Raw genomic sequence first — 21,138 nt, 5'->3', positions numbered from 1 at the left:
GATGAATTAAAATAGGCAGGGCATGAGTAGCACAGGTGGGTTTGGAGGTATCCCAAACTATGGAATTGACCAGAGAAGAAGAGAGGGGAGGGCATGGCTTCCTGGCACACTGTGAGTTTGGCTGGAGAACAGAGAGCTGTGGGTAGGGAGAAGGTAAAGGAGAAGTTAAGCATTTGAAGAAGATCCTTACCTAAAAGGGATGTCAGACATGTTGGAATTACTATGAAGCTTTGGGTAAAGAAGAGAGTCTGGAACCTGCATGGAATAGGCCCTGTCTGTAAAAGCTGCATAGGTTGGCTGTCAGCACCCACTATAGAGACTGAGAACTTAATACAAGGGCTGGAAACTCAGGAAGAACACTACATATGGCCTCTATGTCCAGAGAATGTCTTACCTGAGACCTCCAGTGGGACTTAGGGCTCTGAGAAAGATACCTTAATGGGAGCTGTGGGCACTGAGCCCCATCAGTCTTCAGTAGCAAGTCCAAGTAGATCTGTCAGTGATGAATTCGTGGTGACAAGATCTCCTGTGAGGGCAAGGAGTTAGAGGATGGCTTACCCGCTTTCTGGCAGCTAGGACAGTCGCTCTTCCAATGGCCCTTGAGACTGCAGTAGGGGCAAGGCCCCAGAGGAATTCCAGGGTGGGGCACTCTCTTGCCCAATGTCCTTGTTTGTTGCACTTGAAGCATGGTTTGGGAGGGGTTCGGGCAGCTCCACCTTGTCTTGGTTTATGTGTCTCAGAGCTTCAAGTGTCACTGTTAAAAGATCAGATCGTTATTTTTCTTTCTTTTTATCATTATTTTTTGATTTTTATCTCTGTTGTTGAAAACATGAAAAGCCACATTAAGAAGGTTTCCCTGTGGGGTTTGAGGGCCAAGTTTAGCCTTTTGTCTTGGGATCTGGCCCACAGTGGAAGGTATCTGTCTCCTCCACAGTCACAAGACATCTGGTTTTTATCTTGGGTAGGTATACAGCTTTAAGTCTGAAGGAGACAAAGGCAATGAATCAATTAAGTATGCAGGAGTCAAATAATACAATCAACAGGGTGTTTATGAGTATAATTTTAGTAATGGCTTCCCATTAGGAGCATAAGGATAAGGTCCATGAAAATTTACAGATTTTTTTTCTCTGTGGTCTTTTAACATCTATACTTTGCTTAAAAAGATATTGCTTTTGCTTTAAAAGATATTTGATTAACAGGGGATATAGCTCAGCAGCATAAGTACTTGCCTGGCAAGCATAACATTCTGAGTTTGATTCCCAGTACCAAAACAAAAACATAAAAGACAGAATTTGGAGTTAAATGTTCTGGATTTGAAGCCTGGCTCTTTGACAAACTAGTTACACTACTTCATGCACACTGTTACCTTTCTCAGGCACAGTGCAAAGTACCATGAAATTGACAGTCTTTAAAGTAAACCTCTCAGAACCTCAGAGTATTTTATTAATGCTATTACTTACAAAATCATCTCTGATTCTATCTCTTCAAATCCTTTCACTATATGTAAGTGTTCAAGTCTCATTTATTTTCACCATTATGGTATTAATTGAGCACTATCATATTTGATGATTTTACAACTGCAAAAATTGAGGGTTTTAAAGTCAAACAATTGCCTAATAACCCTGCTAGCAACTCAGGTAGCCCAAACCCACACCCTGGAGTCTGCTCAGGGAAGTGGCCATATGGTGCCATCCTGAGTTTCCATTGAAAGCTTTTCTCTTCTTTGTTCCCCTGTCTGAGAAGATGCACAGAAATTGTTTAGTGGCATCCATCCTCTTTCATTCCCTGTGCCACTACTTTCAGTAAACTCAGGGTGGCACCATCATAAGCCCCTGACAAATAGCTGTGTGGTAGCACCTTCCTCCAGTGAGCTTCCTGAAGTGTTTGGAAAGCTCTGTGTGATAAATGGTGCCCTTGGCCTTTGTTTGCTTGCTGCCTGAGCCCCATATGTTGATTAGATAGAGAATGATGAGCTGCTTGGCTTTTCCCCAGCTGGCAGCAGCAGCAGCAGCAGCAGCAGCAGCCATTTCTCACACCTAATTGGAGCTTACAGCAACATAGCCCGGTGCTCCAAGATCATGCAGAGCCACTCACTGCCAAGTGATGAAAAACCCTATGATTGGTCTCCTGATTGTTTTCAAATTAAAAGGTACTTTGGGGACAACTGAAATTCCCCCAAGTGCTTGTCTGAGTGAGTTTGGCAGCTTCTCCCAAAGTGCTCTGGTTCCCAGAGCAACCACCTAGCCTCAGACTTTCCACTCAGGGGATGAAGGGGAGCTGCCAGTTTCCTGAGGTCATCTCTAAGCACTATGCCAGCTCCTCTCCTGCCCAGGGCTCCCTCATGCACTAGAAGAGTTGCTCCCTTTGCTCCAGGTTGATTTGTGAAAGTGAAGCAGAGTGAAGGATCCTAGAGCTTGCTCTGGGCTTTGGGGAGAGAGCACTCAAAGGCCCCATCTGGGCAGCAAACACTGGGAATGAGATGCTTTAGAGGCTTCACATAGGCCAGTCTTCCTGGAACGGTCCTTGTTGAGCCCTTCCTTAGGAGTCTTCCTTCCTGGCTTCACGGATCTGATCCAAAGACAAACAAAGCCAGATGAGTCTTGAATGTGTAATCCAACACAGAGAAGGCTATGGGCCCTGGGTGAGTGGTCTAGTTATTGGTAGTGAACTGGGAATGGCACCCTGGCCTCTGGCAATGTGGTCTGTGGTTCTCTGTCACAACCTCTATCTTCTGTGATTCATTCCACAGCTGAATCACTGGCTGCCTGCATCATTGCCTTTTTTTTGTTGTTTCTCCTAGAAAGACAATGTAAGGGACCATAATTTGAGGACAGAGGTTATGTGAGGCTCCAGAATTCCATGGACTCATTGTAAAGATACAATTGAAAAGGGGTAATAACAGATTTCCCTTCTGGGGCCAGGGATTTAGCTCAGCGGCATAAGCACCTGCCTGGTGAGCAGGAGATCGTGAGCTCCATACCCAGTACCAAAAAAAAAAAAAAAAAGATTTCACTTCTAAGGTAATCATAATTATCTGCTATAATCCAGGTCGTCTTGAGTAAGGACAGACCAAGTTGGAATATCCTTTTACTCTTCCAACAGCTTTATTGGTTTGGTATCTCTTACCACCGGCCATTTTCACTGTGAATTTTTCCCTACTCTTAGCTTTAGTGTTACCGCACTCTCATTGTTTTCCTCCCATTGCTCTAACCACTGATCTCACTTTCCTTTTGGTGCATCTCTTCTAGGACTCCTCCCTAATCATCAGTACTTGTTTGCCTGGTGGCTCACTCTTCTCTGCCCTCTGCATCTTCTTCTTGGCCAAGCACTCCTGTGGTTTTTACTACTGCATCTACATACCTGACTATGTAGACCATTTGGCTGGGTTTTGTGGTAGGGTTTCATTGCTCAGCAAGCTTACTCATTTCCTGCTTCCGGAAAAAAAAAACTGTTTTTACCTGGCCTGTTACCCCATAATCTATGCTGAACTATGCTGAGCTAACGCTGTCACTCTAATCCTGCTAACATGGATTGAATTAAGTTTTAATTTTGGGGTCAGATGTGACTGGGTTGGTGTGCTTAGTCAGCTTTTCATTAATGTGACAAAGTACCTGTGAAAAACAGTAATAAAGGATAAAAGGGTTTTTTTTTTTTTTTTTTTTTTTTTTTTGACTCGTGGTTTCAGAGTTTTCAGGCTGTTGCTGTTTGCTCTGTTGTTTCTGGGCCTGTGGTGGAAAGGTATAGAGGAAAATAGCTGCTCAATTCATGGCAGCCAAGAAGCAAGGGGGTAGGTGATTAATAATTGAATCAATTGCAAACAGAAAATCTATAAAGTTAATAAAAGCAAAAGCTAGTTTTTTTCAAAAAATATCAATAAGCTTCTATCTAGCTAAGAAAGGGAAAGGAAACAAATTAATAATATTAGAAATGAAAAAGGACGCATCACTCCAGTTCTATGGACATTAAAGCATAATAAAGGAATATCATGGACACTATGCCCATAAACTAATAATCAAGGCAAAATAGATTAACTCCTTGAAAGATACAATGGGCCCAAACTCATTTTCAGTCTAAGTAGCCCTATCTTTCAAAGAAATTGTCTGGGATGTAGCTCAGTGGAAGATCCTTGCCTGTGAAAACACAGCTTTTGTTTTCTCCAGCATCTGGAGACAAGAAAAGAAATTGGTCTGACAATTAATAATCTGCCAAAACAGAAAGCACAAGACCCATATTGGTTTACTGATGACTTCCACTAAACATTTAAGAAAGAAATTATACCAATTCTCTCCAATTACTTCCAGAAGAGAAACAATGATTCTTATTTTATGAGACCAGAATTACCTTATTAACAAAACCAAGCAAAGACATCCCAGAAAACAAATAACTCTTATGAACACAGATGCAAAAATCTTCAACAAAATAATAATATATATAATACAATAAGATATAAAAAGAGCTACAAACCATGAGCAAATGGGATTTATCCTAGATATACAAGGCTAGTTTAATATTTAAAAATGAATGTACTCCATCACATTCATAGCTGAAGAATAAAAATTTATATGATAGTATCAATATATATATAAAGAAAACATTTAGAACAATTCAATATTCATTCGTGGTAAATACACTGAACATACTAAGTAGAGAGAGAGCTTTCCTCACTTTATAAATAACATCTACAACATACTTAATGGTGAGAAATGAGAAATTTTCCTGCCAAGATCAGAAATAAGGAAAGAATACTCTACTATTCCACCACTTTTCAGTGTTTTTAATAGAAGTCCTAGCTTACGCAGCAAGACAAGAAAAGGAATGAAAAAGTACATAGCCTGGAAAAAAAGAAATAAAGTCTATTCAAAAGTGGCATAATTGGGCTGGGAATTTAGCTCAGCAGCATAAATGCCTGCCTGCCAAGTGTAAGGTTGTGAGTTCAATCCCCTGTACCAAAAAAAAAAAAAAAAAAAAAAAAAAAAAAAGGCATATCATCTATGTAGAAAATCCAAAATAATCAGCAAAATGAAGTCTTTGAATTAATAAATGATCACTACATGTTGTGGAGTGCAAGGAAAATATACAGAAGCCAATCATTTTCCCATATATGAGCAATGAACAAGTTGAATTTGACATTAAAAGCACATAATCTTCTATAGTGACATCTCCCAAAATAAAACTTAAGTATAAATCTAACAGATGTATAAGATCTATATGAGTAAAACTGTAAAATTCTGTTGAGAGAAATTTTAGAGCCTAATAAACAGAGATATATCCCACATTCATAGATGAAAGACTTTATATATCAGTTATTCTCACTTTGGCGTATAGATTCAACACAATCTCAGTAAAAATTCCAGAAAGTTACTTTATGTTATTAACAAATTCTAAAGTACACATCAGGACACAAAATGCCTAGTTGGTACTGAAGAAAAAGTGTTTATAAGACCAAGACTCTTCAGAGATCCGGCCATGTGGGACTTAGGCAGCTTATTCTTCCGCCCTCTTGGTTAAGTGCTCCCAGCATGGGCCAGGAGGAGAACCAGAGGCTCCCGGGAGCCTACCAGTAGCTACTGGGGATAGATGTCTCAGCATCTCTTGGGAGGATGACCATATGCAATATAGCAAAAATGGGGGATTTCCTATCTTCTGTTTGAAGGCAAAGGTTGTTTTCACTGTTTTGTTTTGTTTTGTTTTGTTTTGTTTTGTTTTGTTATGTTATGTTTCTTTTGCTCTATTCAGTACTCTCAATTGGTTTTATAATGTTCTGTTTTTGGTTTGAGTTCACTATATCTAAATGATTGGACAACTATTGTGAAGATAAGATATACCACAGTACCTATTACTACCATCCCAGTATCCTACTGTGAAGTTCTGTACCAATTCACTGCGTTGTCTCAGTTGGCTTTGTTCTGTCTTGTTCTGTTGTAGTTTTACTACTTTCAAAATAAAATTTTTTAAAAATCTAAAAAAAAAAAAAAGACTGACTCAACTTAAAAATTTATTGTAAAGTTACAGTAATCATGATAGTGTATATAGCTCTAGAATAGACAAAAAGAAACATAATAATCCAGAAATAGCTCCACATAAATATCAGTAACTGATCATTGATAAAAGAGCAAAGGAATGAAAATGAGCAAAAATATTCTTTTTCAATAAACAATGGTAGAATAACTAGATACACAGTAGAAAAATAAAAGCAAAAATGATTCTAGGCACATATTTAGGTGAGATGGGTCCAAGATGGGGAAAACATGGGAACTTGCAAGGTTGGCATGTGGTGAGACAGAACTGCAGTCAACCAATGAGATTAGTTTTTCAGGTAAATTGACCAAATCAGGGACAAATGGCGAAGTGAGTCATGTAGCAAAGGGGCATGCTGAAAGAGCAGTGACTCTGTAGGGGGTTGGGATGGTGACTCCTGACTTCCTCAAAGTGACCTATACCTATTTAGAATATCAATCCCTTATGTTTATATTTAGGGTGTGGTTGCATTTGCTTTGTCTTTTGTCTCTAGGCCTGGCCCACAGCAAGAGGTGTCTCACTCCTCCAAGGTTGCAAGATACCTGGACTTCTGCACTGGCTCCTTTGAGGGCCCAGCTCTGTCTGACTGCCTATAATATTTCTAACTAACTCAGCTGCCTGTGACATACATTTAAAACACAAAACTCTTCTACTCCTAGAAAAGAATACAGAACGTTTAAATGATCTTGGATATGACAAGACCTCTCAAAATACAATCAAAGCAAGATTCATGAAAGAAACAATTGATAAACTGGATTTCATTAAAATTAAAAAAACTCTTGTGGTACAAAAGATAGTCTAGAGAATGAAAAGTCAAGCTACAAACTGGGAGAAAATATTTTCAAAAGACATTTGGTGCAAGATTGTTATCCAAAATGTACAAAGAACCTTGAAAAGTCAACAGTAAGGATATGAACAACCCAGTTATACAATGGGGAAAAGATTTCAACAGACATCTTACCAAATATTACATGAGCATATAAAAAGATATATAGCATCATATGTCATTAAGGAATTACAAATGAAAAAAATAATGAGGACTTGTGTTTAGCTTAGTGGTAGATTGCATATCTAGCATATGTGAGGTCCTGTGTTTGATCCCTAGCACTACAATAAAAAAAAAAAAAAAACACCACCACACATAAAACCCCAATAATGAGATACTAGTAAACACCTGTTAGAACACTAACAATATCAATGCAAAGAGGTGGAAGAGGAACTTTCATTCACAGATAATAGGGACTCAAAATAATACAGACTCTTGGAAAGACAAGTAGGTAGTTTCTTATAAAATTAAATATATTCTGACCATTTGATTTTATCCTTTGTATTTACTAAAATGAAAAATTTATGGCCATCCAAATCCTACATATCGATATCTACAGCAGCTTGTTATAATTGTCCAAGCATGAAAATGACCAAGATGTCCCTTAGTAGGTAAACAGAAAAGTAAAGTACGGTATATCAAGAATATGAAATATTTTGCAGCACTTAAAGATACCGCTAGGTTGTGAAAAATATAGAAGAAATTTAAGTGCATATTGCTAAAGCAATACGGAAATCTGAAATGGCTGCATCCCGTATGACTATATGGCATCTTGAAAAAGGCAAGTCTATAAAAGATAATAAAAAGATCAATGATTGCAAGGAGTTAGGAAGAATGGAAAGATTAATAGAAGTCCAGATTTTTATGGTAATGGAACTATTTTTTAATACTACAATTATGGATACATGACACTATACATGTATCTAGAGCCACAGAAGATAAATGCCATCCAGTGAACCCTAATGCAAACTATGTACTTTGGGTGATAATTATGTCTCAATGCAAGTTTATTGATTATAATACATGTACCAATGTGGTACAAGATATTGGTAATGAAGGAGGTTGTATAGGTGTGAATTAAAAGGTAAACACTCAATGCTTTCTACTTGATTTTGCGAATTCAAAACTGCTCTTAAATAGTTTATTAACTATTTAATTGAGATTGTTTTACAGAACTCACACTATTTGTGGTCGACAATGAGCTTTTATTTATATGCTAATTGGGTGAAAGATATGTCAGTTTTCAAGTAATTGCCCTTAAGATGGAGATGATCTTTTGAGTAGGATTTAGCTAGTTCCTTCTTTTCTGTCTTCTGTCTTCCAAAAAATTTGTGCAAAGTCATCAATGATAACAATTCCATAGACCACTGATGCGTGGGTCCTCCCCAAAAAGAATTGTTTTAGACTGTGTCTTTTCTTTTTGTCAAGAAAAGCTTTCATCTTGTTGGTCCTCAAAGGAAACTAAATTCATTCCAAATTTTGATACTTCCTGGTTATAGAATGATTTTAAGGAAATTCCTGATTGTCAAAATTTGGAAGATGTTATTCCACATTGAAAACCTTTTAAAAATAAAAATAAAAAGGAACAACTTCAGTTGTACATCACTGAGTCTCAGAACACATTTAAACAAAAAAGAAATAAGAATGACAGGAAAATCAGTGTGGTTGGAGTGAATTTGAGACAATATGTTTAATGCCAAATTACTACATTCTTCAAAAATCCAAAGAATCAACATTGAGAACCACTTTAGGAGGACAAAATGTAAAAGCAGAGTGGTGAAAAGCAGTTGATCCAAAATAAAAAGTAATGAATTGAAAAATAAGGAAAACTAGAATGGTTTAAATTAATGCCCTCCCAAACTATTTCTCTCAACTGAATACACATGAAACAAAAAATAAAGTTTTTTTTCTAATTAAAACCATTTGGCTGAAAGTATTTCCCAAAACAAAAATATATGAGTTGTTCCCAAAGTAAAAATATTACAGAATGAGCAGCTTTAGTAAGGAAGAAAGGAAAAGGAAAACAGAAGACCAATACAAAGGGAATTTTCCTTTATCTGACTTATGTGATGGCCACATTCACAATGCTCATTAGGGGTTATGTTTCTACTATCTGTGCAAATTTTTTATTAGGCTAGTCTATGTTGAGGTGACCAAAATGTATGTTTATTTTAGTACTTTTTAAAATTATTGAAATCTAAGACACCTCCTTCCCTGCCATGTGACTAAGAATGGGAAAGTCAATTCTCTCAAATTTCCTGATATAGCAACTTGCTTTTGGAGACAAAGACAAATTTTGAGTAAGAGTTCTTGTAGTAGGTACTGGTGCTTTTCACCAATATTGGTACTATTTCTTCTTCTCGGCATTAGTAGGACTACTCTTTTTTGTCTTTCTGATATTAGACCTATTCACATGATTTATTTTGACCAGTAACATGTGAATGGGAGTCACCTGTACTTCTTTCAGGTGAAAGTCTTAAGAGTTTGCCATTGTCAAAACTGGAAGAGTTTTGCTCTAGAATAAATTACAGGACATTATGGCAGTGGTCTAACATGGTGGAAGGCCAAATAGGGAATGCTTGCCCTGACAGCCACTTCCTCCTTCTTCTCCATAACTGATTACAACTTGCTCCTTTCTTTCCCCATGCTCACAAAGGAAATTCCAATCACCTCCTCCCGTGTCATAAATGTCCACCCCAAGTGCCACACCTGGTCAAAGGTCACATATACCTCCCTGTTGTAGTTAGGGGTTGTACACAGAGAACAACTAGGATTAGAACATGGAGTTTATCATATTTTGATAATGGTCACCAGGAGTTAACACAGGAAAATGCAGGCAATCTATCCGCAACACCAAAGACATAGATTATTTAGTCAAGAGCCTAAACCCCACGGTAATGTCCCGCATGAGTCCAGATAAAAACCCAGAGCTCAAGACAATGCCTCCCATGAGTCCAACTGGAAGTCCAGAGCCCACAAGAAGGACTCACGCCAGTCTCTTTTACAGATCCGTGCCAGGAAGACCCAAGGGTCAGTGGCAGAAGCCAGAAAGTCTATGCCAGCAGGATGAAGGAGCTGTGCTAGTGGGATGAGGGTTCTATGCTGGAGCCAAGAAGTCACACTCACAACAAAGACCAGGGCTATCCTGAAAGGCACCACAGCTGTCCTCAGCGACACGGAGGCCCCGAGCTCCTCCAATGACAAGCACAGTCAGGTACATGACAAGAAGCAGCGTGATGAGTTCATCCTGGAGACCAAGCAGCACATGTCTTCCCTTCCGGAGCCAGGAAGTAATGCTCAATGTGAGGACCAGAGCGTCTCCAGGAGAACCAACAGCTCAACAGCAACTCATAGGAGAACCCACAATGTCTCCTTAATGCCTCAACCTTCTAACACCTCCCTTCTTCTCCACCTATTTATCCTGGCAACTTTCCTCAGGTGGAGCATCTTCCCTCAATGCCTTGCTGATGTAATCCAGCTGGCATTAAGTTGACCACCAGTTCTTAACCATAACACTCCCACTCCCCAAATCCTATCGAAGGAGATAGCCCAAGCACCAAGGGTTGTGTGCTCCTTTTCACATCCTCAATAAATGTGTTGTTTTCTTTTTTTACTTTTTGCTTCTCTTTTGCACCAGAAAACCCTAACATTTCGGTGCCTGGTTACTCGGATTGGCAGTGTTTGTGAATGCCTGGGTGTCACCTCCAGTCTTGAGCTCCCCTACCTAATGAACCACTTTTCCTTCCTCTAGGACCTGCTTATTTTCTGCTGCCAGCTGTCATCCAACACTGAGCCACTTCATTTGTCACAGATGAGCTACCTTTCCATTTGAGGTTTTCTATAATGTTTACCTAGCCTTAAAAATTTCTGAGCATATGTTAGAAAACTTATCTATTGCCATCCCTGGACAAAGATAACAGTTCTCATGTTCCTTGGATAACCAAGGCAGAGCTGTTACCCTCTTGTCCTATGGGTAACCCTACACTCTCAGTGATGGCTGATGAGATGGGTGTTGAGACCTTCCTTGTCATACTTTCAAAACAGGTGATGATTTTTTGTTTTGATAAGTGTGACCCATGATAGCTTTCTTGTTCCTTGTGGGGAAGCTAAAGTTCTTATGTCCCAAGGCAAAGTTGTTCTCTTGGCTCCTCTAATTCAGTCACTATGAGAAATACCATTTCCTGTCCCCCAAAAAATATACCTCTGGGGTACCTGGTTTGTAACGTTGGTGCTCTTGGCTTAAAGAAGGCTGTCTTTTACTGCCAGGTGGCTTGGCTGACCTACTAGCTTACCAGTAGCCCATGGCCTAAGTAGGGGGATGTTTGACCCCTCCATCCTTCAAAATTTATATAACTTTTGTCACAATAGCAGTAAGTTGGCAGAAATCCCTTATATACAGGACTTTCTCATTTTTGAGGATGTGTTCTTCTCTCATTCAGTCATGTACAGTGATTTAAATACTTCTGGCTCACTCAACTCCACCAGGATCTCTGGTGGGTCAGGCCCCTTAGATGATGTGCCTCCTGTCTTTACTCCCCCTCCTCCATATTCCCAAGCCCCAATCCCTCGGCCTTCTCAACCAGAAGTCTCTGAGCTCCCTATTTCATTCTCTTCCCTTTCCTCACCCCCAATGGCCTCTAACTGTTCCCTTATTTCCTCTCTCCAATCTAAGATTCCTCGATCCCCTCAGCCTGCGACATCTACCCAGTTGGACAAGACCTCTTTTTTCCCTCTGCTCCTATGTCACTGTTATCTCTGCCTGCTCACCACACTTGGTCTCATGCTTTTCAGCACCTAGCAAGCCACATGATATTTGACTACCATCTTGCACTCTTATATCACATGGTCCTCAGCAATCATCTTGCTGCAGCTCACATTGAGAACAGCTGCCATCTTGTGACAGGTTGCAGGGTAAATGGCCACCATCTTGTAGTCCCTCATCATGGGACCAGCAGCAGCCATCTTATTGCAGGTCACATGATGACAAGTTGCCATCTTGTGCCCCCTCATCCCATCATGTAACCAGCAACAGCCATCTTATTGTGGGTATCATGGTAACCAGTCACCATTTTGTGCTTCTCTGTTACATGATGGTAAGTGGCCATTTTATGATTGATCACACTGTAACTGCCCACTGATGCCTGCCATGTGGCTAGCTACTCAATGGTCATCTACATCTCCCACTCTACCACCTTTTCAGCCTCAATCCCTGTTCCTCCTTCAAGAACAGGCTAGTCCTGAGGAACTAGTTTATATTCATGTTCATTTTTCCCTCACTGACCTCTCAGATTTACCATAAATTAGGTTCCTTTTCTACTACTCTTATTTCAGGAGATCTCTGTTAATTGACCTACAAAAAAATTTCACACTAGTCTATTTATTATAGTTCAAATTGGCCAACTATACTTGAGTGGGCTCTGATTTTGTAAGATGTTTGTCAATCTGTCTGTGTATCTGTTGTCTGTTTGTCCAGTTTGTTTGTACTGTACTGATTGTCCATTTGTCTGCCTATAAACAGCTTTTCCTTTTTATTTAAGCTCAAAAATCTTTTCTCATTTCCTTTTTCTTTTGCATTTTCAGATCATTTAATCAAGATTTATTTGGGTTATAGACTTTAAAAGCATGCTTCCACCATATTGCCAACTGGTCAAAATGATGCTAAAATTGGTTAAACAAAATCCCTTGGGGTGAGGAGAGATTGGATAAGACTTCAATTGATGAATAAGAAAGCAGCCACCTGGTAATTTTAATCAGTTCTTATTCATTAATCAGAGGCACCAATAATCTCCATAGCCTTATGGGAGACACCGAACTAAAGTTATAAAAAATATATTAAGATTCTTGATGCTAGCACAAAGGTTTCATGTGGCTAAGACAATTCATTTTTGCTGATCTTATAGTATCCCATGCCTTCAAATATAAAATTGGGATTGTTTATGATGATAAACATTTTCTTTCAGATCCAAACATCTGCCTTTTTCTTGTGCTCCAGCTAAGAAATTTAAGTCAAACCAAAATAAGGTCACCAGTCAAATGATAATTTTTAAACAAAAGTTTATGTAATATCCATCAACAAAAGTACCTAAGAACCAATGGGTACAATTGCTATAACTTAGAAACAGTTTCTAAACTTAACTGTCAGCCCTACTTCTCATGCTTTGATTATACATGCTTTTGTATATATACTTTGATTAAAGTTTGTTTTTGCCTAGAAGGTGCCAAACTCCAAGGCATCATACAGATGAAAACAAAACAAATATGCTAAATTCCTTTTAGATTCCTTTTACTAGATCCACCAGATCTTTTTCAGAAAAAGGTTATATGATTCACAGGAAGGCTATAATTAACTATACTCTGTAGCCTTAATACCGCAGCTGATCTCTCTCCTAAATAAAAAAGGTGAAATTAATAAAACAGGCTGTCCTCTAAAATCAGACGGCATTAGACATTCTAACAGCACAAGAGGTACTTATACAAGTGTAAAAACTAAGTGTGTATATGACAAATCAATGCCATATCAGTTTCTAAAATTCTCTGGACCATATCCTTATCCTCCTGCAAAGGAGGGTGGGAAGCCACCACTAGAACTGTACACATAATTGTCCTGCTGATTCTATTATTTGGCCCATGAATACTTAATTAAGTCTTTGCCTTTGTCTCCTCTGGACTTAAAACTATACACTTATCCAAGATGAAAATGCATATTAACTACTGAGGGTCACTAGTTCAAAGCTTTGTAGAACATCCCTGACTGTCATTCAACAACTTCAACCCCCTTCAGCCTGAAGAAGCCAGATCAGTCATTTCCCATTACCCCTCATAGCAGTTTGGGTTACTCCTTCAGAGGGGGAAATGTTATAGGCATCTGAGTCAGTTAAAAATATTATTGGCAGTCTGACAGGGCTAGGGCCTCAAAGAAGCCAGAACAGAGGACCAGATGTCCTGTGACCTTGGAGAAGACAGATACCTCCCACTGTGGGCCAGATCCCAAAACAAAAGGCTAAACTTGGCTCTCAAAGCCCACAGGGAGACATTCTTAATATGGCTTTTTCAAGTTTTCAACAACAGAGATAAAACTCAAAAGGAAGAAAAATAACAACCTGATCTTTTAGTAGTGGCACTTGGGGCTCCTAAGACCGGTAAACAAAAACAAGGCAGAGCTGCCCAAGCCCCTTCTGGACCATGCTTCAAATGTGACAAGGAAGAACACTGGGCAAGAGAATGCCCCAACTCATGAGTTTCTTTGAGGCCTTGTCCCCTCTGCAATCTCAAAGGCCATTGAAAGAGCAACTGTCCTAGCCACCAGAAAGCAGGTAAGCCATTGTCTAACTCCTTGCCCTCACAGGAGATCTTATCACCACCAGATTCATCACTGGCTGATCTACTTGGACTTGTTTCTGAAGATTAAAGGGCTTGGGGCCCACAGCCCTCATTAAAGTATCCTCAGAGCCCCAAGTCTCACTGGAGGTCTCAGGTAAAACACTCTCTGTACTTGTAAACACAGAGGCCCGTATAGTGTTCTTCCTGAATGTTCAGGCCATTATATTAAATTCACAGTCTCTGCAGTGGGTGATGGTGGCCAGCAGAGCCCATTCCATGTACATTCCAAGCTTTCTTCAGCCATAGCTTTCTGGTAATATTAACGTGTCCCACATCCCTTTTAGGTAAGGATCTCCTCAAAAAGCTTACTTCATAGACCAGGTTACATGCAGAACACTCAGGGATGGGTTTTCCTTGTTCTCTCAGATCAGCAGGCCTTAGACATCATCACTGACTTACACAATTGTTTCCATGTGGGATCACAGGCCCTATATAGTAGTTACACATCCTTCTCTGGGGACTATCATCTTTTAGATTGTTCTTATCTGTCTCTTCTGTGTTAAAACCTCTCCTTAGGCACACATACCACTCCCTTCCTTTCTTACTAATCAATTTTATGGACACACCTCTGGTCAGGACTGGCAAGTAAAATTTACACGCATGTCCTACTACAAAACTCTTAAATATCTTCTTACCTTTGCCTGTACTTTTTCAGGCTGGATAGAAGCCTTTTCCACAACCAGGGAGACTGTTAACATAGTTACTAAAGTCCTATTATAAGAAATCATTCCAAGGTTTGGTCTACCTCAGAGTATCCAGTCAGATAATGGTCCAGCCTTCTCAAATCACTCAACAGGACTGCAGCCAAAGTGGAGTGAGCCCTACCTGGTCTTCCTTGCAACTCCAATGATGGTCAAGGACTGCCAGCCTGGTTTCATGTCACTCAAGCTAAGCGGTGCCCTCCTAACACTAACTCTCTTGACTCTACACATCCTGAGTGGTCATCACATCTCCTATCTCCCATCTGCATCTCACCAAGGGCCCACAGCCACAACTATCAGGCTCAGTCGTGTTTTGTCATCCTATTTGGTTCCTAATCCCTTATATCCTATTAGTTATTCTTTTTGCTGTAGGATTCTGGGTAGTCTTTCCTAACGACTCCCACATTATATACACAAAATTGTTTTCATGCTGTTCTATGTAACAACTATCTTTGTTCTCTCCACCTTCAGTTGTTTAGTTAAATATTAGCACCCTCTGGGTCTAGGCTCTCATCTCACTTATAGTGACACAGCCACAACATTCCGCATCCCTGGTCTATAATTTCCCAAGCATGATTCACTGTCAGGGTTTACATTTATCATGCTTCCCATTCTCTCCAGCTCAACTCCTGGACCAAAGATGAGTCCTACCTACACTTTTTACTTTTACCCTTTCACATGAGGGAATAATTGCCTCCCATAACTTCACCCCTCCCAACTCAACGCTTATTTTTCAGATTCTTCCTCACCATGGTCCTGATGGAACAACACATTTGGATCAAGGGCACCTTTCCTTTTACTTCTCTTGGATCTTTTAATTATAATAGTGACCTGCATCCTCATAGCACCTTGTCTTTTTATTTCTCCAATCTAGGATGCAAGCGTTCACCAATGATACACTCCTTGTCCTGGCTGAAACACCTGGTACCAGCTTCTACATGGGCATCAATTGTCATCCTGTCAACCCCTAAACCCCAACATGATGCCTGCATCCAGCAGGAAGTATTAGGAAAGAGACTTAGCCCTTAATGAACAATAAAAAAAAAAAAGGAATGAAAGAATTTTGCCCTCAAATAAATTACAGGACATTAGGGCAGTGGTCCAACATGGCAAAAAGGTTAAAGATCACACGTACCCCCACCCTCATATCCAGTGAAAGGAGATAGCCCAATCATCATGAGTTGTGTGCTCCTTTTCAATAAATGCAATTTTTTTTTAAATTTTCACTTCTCTACTGCACCAGAAAACCCTAACAAAAACCAAACAGAAATACAGAGACAAATTTCTAGTAAGTTTATTTGGGAAAAAAGAGTAGGAATGCAATCAAAGACGCATATAATCTAGGAGGAACTCTGGAATGTCACACTACAGAGCAAAGTAAAATTTGAGAGACTTATCAGAACAGAGAAAGTTTTGCAAGTTATTTTGTAAGAAAGCTCACTAGTCAGACGTGATGGCACATACGTGTAAGCCTAGCACTTGGGATACTGAGACAGGAGGATTACCATAACGATAATGCTATCCTTGGCTACATAGTGAGTTCAAGGCCAGTCTGAACTACATATTGAAAGAACACCGCAGAAAAACAATCAACAAAGTAAACAGTTCATTAAAACTTTTGGTGTTCATAGGCACTGGCAAGCTCTGATTTCTAAGTGACAGCAGTTGTTATATAGAGTTAGTCTTAAGGTCGTAGCTGGAAGTTCCATTATCAGTTGCTCAGTAAAAATAATCTTAAAAAGAGGGCAAACTATCTCATTTGACTGGTTCAGTGAGATAATTTCCTGGAGCAGGCATCCATGACTTGAGTACAGTACTTCCCATTTTTTCCCCCATAGTCCCTTGGCTCTGTTTTGGTGGAATATGATACTCATGACTCCATTGTGTATGATAAATTTTCACTCTAGTGATAATTCACTACATTCTTTCTCCATGGCACTGTGGTTAGCCTTGCTCCACTTAGTGGAGGCCCCATCAGCTGAGCTCCCAGAATGTGCATGTGGTACTGAGCCTCCTGCTCAAGCAAGATGCATGTGTTGCTTGGCTGAAAGATACACTTGTTACTTTAAACTTCTGACACTTCCATTTGTAATTGCAGCATAATCTAAAGTCTGTGATTCAGCATAGCTATAATTAAGGGAAAAGTAACTAAATCCAAAAATATTTTGTACTTCTTTATTTTCAGAGAAACTACTCTTAGAAGAATTGGACAATCTCCCATTTCCTGAGGTGCTAAAAAGTCAACTGAAGTCTTCAAGCCAGTTTTTTTATTTTGTGCCAACTGGAGCTTTCTTGAACTGTGACTCACCTACAATAGATGTTATCAAGAGTAAATGTTTATGGCATCAGCTAGATTTTTAAGGTATCATAAGTATTGTTAAAAACTGTATGCCTAATATATCCTGACTTTCATTTGAAATTTTAAATTGCTTTATTTTTGAAGTGCACTTCTTGTACTTGATACTAATTGTTGATACTAATTGCTGCCTCAATACAAGAGTAAATACATATGCTTGAAAGTATAATTATCGATGGACTTTGGAGAACATGGCGGACAGATAGCAGCAGCTATGGAGGCTCTCTGAAAGACCCAGCTTAGAATTCAGGAATGGTGCAGAGTAAGGAATCATAAGTAAGAGGAGATATGCCCTGCTGACCCAAGAACGAACTGGGCCGAGAGAAACCAACTGGGAATGCAATCCTGGGGCTATAACAGGAACAGAAAAGCCTCAGTGTGGAAGCTGGAGCCTGCGCCATTGGAAGCCACGATTTGGGTTTCCCGCCACTGCTGCTGTGTCTACATCGGCTCGGCAGGGACAGAGACATGCAAAGCTCTGAGAATGGGAATTGGTGAACGGAGTTGAAAGCAGGACGGGCGGGGAGCTGTGCATTGACCTGCGGTGAGTGAGAGAAACTGGGATTCTTCCACGGTCTAGGAGACTCCAACAGAGGACATTCTGGGACAGGGCAGACTTGCGGGAACAGGGCACTGCAGTGACTTCAGTCGTGTATCCCCCTCTCAAGCAGGCTTGGTGAACAGTGCCTAGCCTACATGATGCTGCTCGCTGAGACCCACCCAGTAGGCTAGCACAACCCAGGTCCCAGCGCCTTAAGGTAGATTGACCTGGAGGGGCGGGCCCCACATAGGCTGCCTGGTCTGCAACTTCCTGGTGTGCTGCGGTGGGTGGGAACACTTAGCTGGCGCAATTCAATCAGACTGTGGCCAACAGGGAAGGAAGCTGGTCCTCCTATATATGCTTGCATATGTAAGGAAAAAAGAATATGGGAAGAGGCAGCAACAAGAAAGGCTCCTTGGCCCCCAATCCTGAGAAAGAGGCAATAGCAGGCACAGCACCAGTAGATATAAAGCACTATCTCCAGAGCCTCATAGACAAGTTCAGGAATGAAGTTATTAATGACCTGAAGCTAGACAGAAGCAGAATAGTTAGAGAAATGCTAAGCACCACCCAAGAAAAAAACAGATGGTGGAATGGAAGAACAGAAAAAGAGGGGAGAATTGTTTGATGGAGAAAATAGAGAAAGCATAGAATATGTGAAGCAAGTTCAAAGAGATTACCAGGAAACTAAAAACTCTATCGAAAACTGACATAACAGCTTGAAAGAAACTAAGGACAGATTATCTGAACTGGAGGGCAGATTTTTAATATGGGAGCATGAAATGAAAAACTTCTTAAAAATAACAAAGAAACAAACAGCAATAATACAAAGACTAGAAGATGATAAGAGGATCTATAACTTAAGAATTAAGAACATAAAAGAAGAAGTAGGGACACAAACAAATGAACTACAAAAGCTACTCACAGAAATAATCCAGGAGAATTTTCCTAATTTAGCAAAAGGTAAAGATACTCAGTTGTATGAAGCATACAGGACCCCAGCCACCTACAACCCAAACAGAGAAACACCCAGGCATATAATAATTAAAATTCCAGAAATCCAGTACAAGAACAGAATATTAAAAGCTGTTAGAAACAAGAAACAGATCACTTACAAGGGAACACCCATCAGAATTACAGCAGACTTCTCGGCACAAACCATCAAATCATGAAGAGTGTGGGGGGGAAATAATTCAAGCTTTGAAAGATAATAATCTCAAGCCAAGATTGATATATCCTGCACAACTATCCCTGGAAATTGATGGAAAAACAAGGTGCTTCCAGGATAAAGAGGAAGTAGGGTAATATGCAACCACCAATTCAACTCTACAGAGAATACTGCAGGATATTCTAAAAAAGAAAAATACGAAGAATCCAGAAATAGTGGCAGAGAAGCCACAATGAATGGAGCAGAAAACAAAATGAAGAAGACAAACTGACAACTAATGACAGAAAAAGAGCTCAACAGAAATGAGGCAGAGAAGATTGGATGATAGGAACAGCTATTTTGGAGAAAATGACGTCTTAATAGGTAATACTGATTTAGTATCATCTTGTTTTGAAGTCTCATCAAGCTTTTGTTCTTCTGTCTCCATTGGTCTAAACAAGTTGTATCTTATTGGATTTTATTATATATGATAGTATAAGCAAAAATTTTTATATACAAGGAGATTATACAGAAACCATTGTTCATTTTCTGTTAGTCGATTCTAAATACCCTGTAATACTGTCATTCTCTTAAATGGGTTTACATTGTTTTGATATATTTGATGCTACAGTATACGAAGTTATACTCAAAGATTTCAAGGAAAGAGACAATATGGTAGCTACTTTTATGTCGGGATTATCTTGTGGTGAAACACTATTTTGCTTAAATGGTTATGTTTTGATCTGCGCTGTTTTGCTGTTATGCCCTCTTTTATCTCAATCTCCATTTTATTATTTACTTTTTAATTTTTATCCTTTTAATTAAAGGAAAAATAAATAAAAAAATAGCAGGATATATTATAGTAATCCACTTTGACTTTCCATTATCTTGATTTAAAGCCCTGTATTGCTCTCACCATCTTGTTTTGACTGATGTTCCTCTATTCTGTTTTGCTTGATAGTACCAGGTTCGAAAGTTTAGGCAGCAGCTGTGAAGATAGTGGGATTCATTATGACGCCCATTCTGGTTGACTATTATCTGCTTTTGAAGACCTATAATGTCTCCAATGTTTTGGTTTTGTTGGTTTTGTTCTTTACTGTTTTGTTCAATTTTATTATGACTGATGATGTAGGCAATTCTATTAGAGATAGCGGAAGGCATTATGGTAACCATTGTTGATCATCTTGTATTATGCTTTTACATTATCTATTATGCCCACCCTTTTGATCTGACTGACTCTGTTCTGTTATATCACATTTGGTTCTACTCTCTTCCAAAAAAGTAATAAGAACTGTGGGAGCAACAAAACCCAAAATGTGTAATTGTCATTGTACAAAAGAGAGGAAAAGAAAGTGCTCTAAACGATATAACTGCATGTATATTTAAGTGTATAAGATAGATAATGATATTACTGAGTTTTGTTGGATCACTGAACAGAACTGTTTGCAGTCTCACTGTTGGAATGTCCACTTTGTAAGCTTTAATTTTGTAACTTGAACAATTATTTCTAAGATGACAATATGTAATCCATTAACTAGTGATTTCCTACTGTTTATTTTTTTCTGTAAATCTGTATAACTTGTACCCTTTCTCTGCTTTTTTTCTTTTTCTCCTTAAATAAAATTTTTTTAAAAAAAGAAAGTATAATTATCAAAATATAACAAATGGCTCATAATTTTACTTAAAATCATTCAGCTTAAAATTAACCAAAATACCTTGAGAAATATAATTGTTGTAGACAGCCAAGTGTAAATGTGTAAAAGCTGAATGGAATTATAAGCTACTTGTAAGTTAATGCTACTTTTATGAAATTTTGACTTTGTTTATTTGCATTCAACTTAGAATTATATTTAATGTTTTCTAAAAGCTGTTCTCAGTATTTAGTCAAGAATGACTTTGAATATTTTGGTTTGTATCAAAGTTTGTGAACTTTTCCTTAGGCAAATAACAGGCAATATTCTAATTTTGGTGAACTGTTAAATTATTTTTATGTTTCTAGACAGCTATTTGCTGTCTCCAAATTTGTTTTTAAGATTTTTTAAGATGAGCACTGAAGTTTACAAACTGACTCAGTTCTATAATTCAAAATTGGTTTACATTTCTGGAGGCAAATGTTGCCTTTTCCTCATCTGTAGCAAGTATCTTCTGAAAGCTAATACAATGTAGCAT

The sequence above is a fragment of the Cavia porcellus genome, unplaced genomic scaffold (assembly GCF_034190915.1).
Source record: "Cavia porcellus strain 051 isolate PalLab524CR breed Dunkin Hartley unplaced genomic scaffold, mCavPor4.1 scaffold_11, whole genome shotgun sequence".
NCBI classification, from domain to species: Eukaryota; Metazoa; Chordata; class Mammalia; order Rodentia; family Caviidae; genus Cavia; species Cavia porcellus.
The sequence above is the reverse complement of the archived record's forward strand: the minus strand, read 5'-3'. Positions refer to the sequence as shown.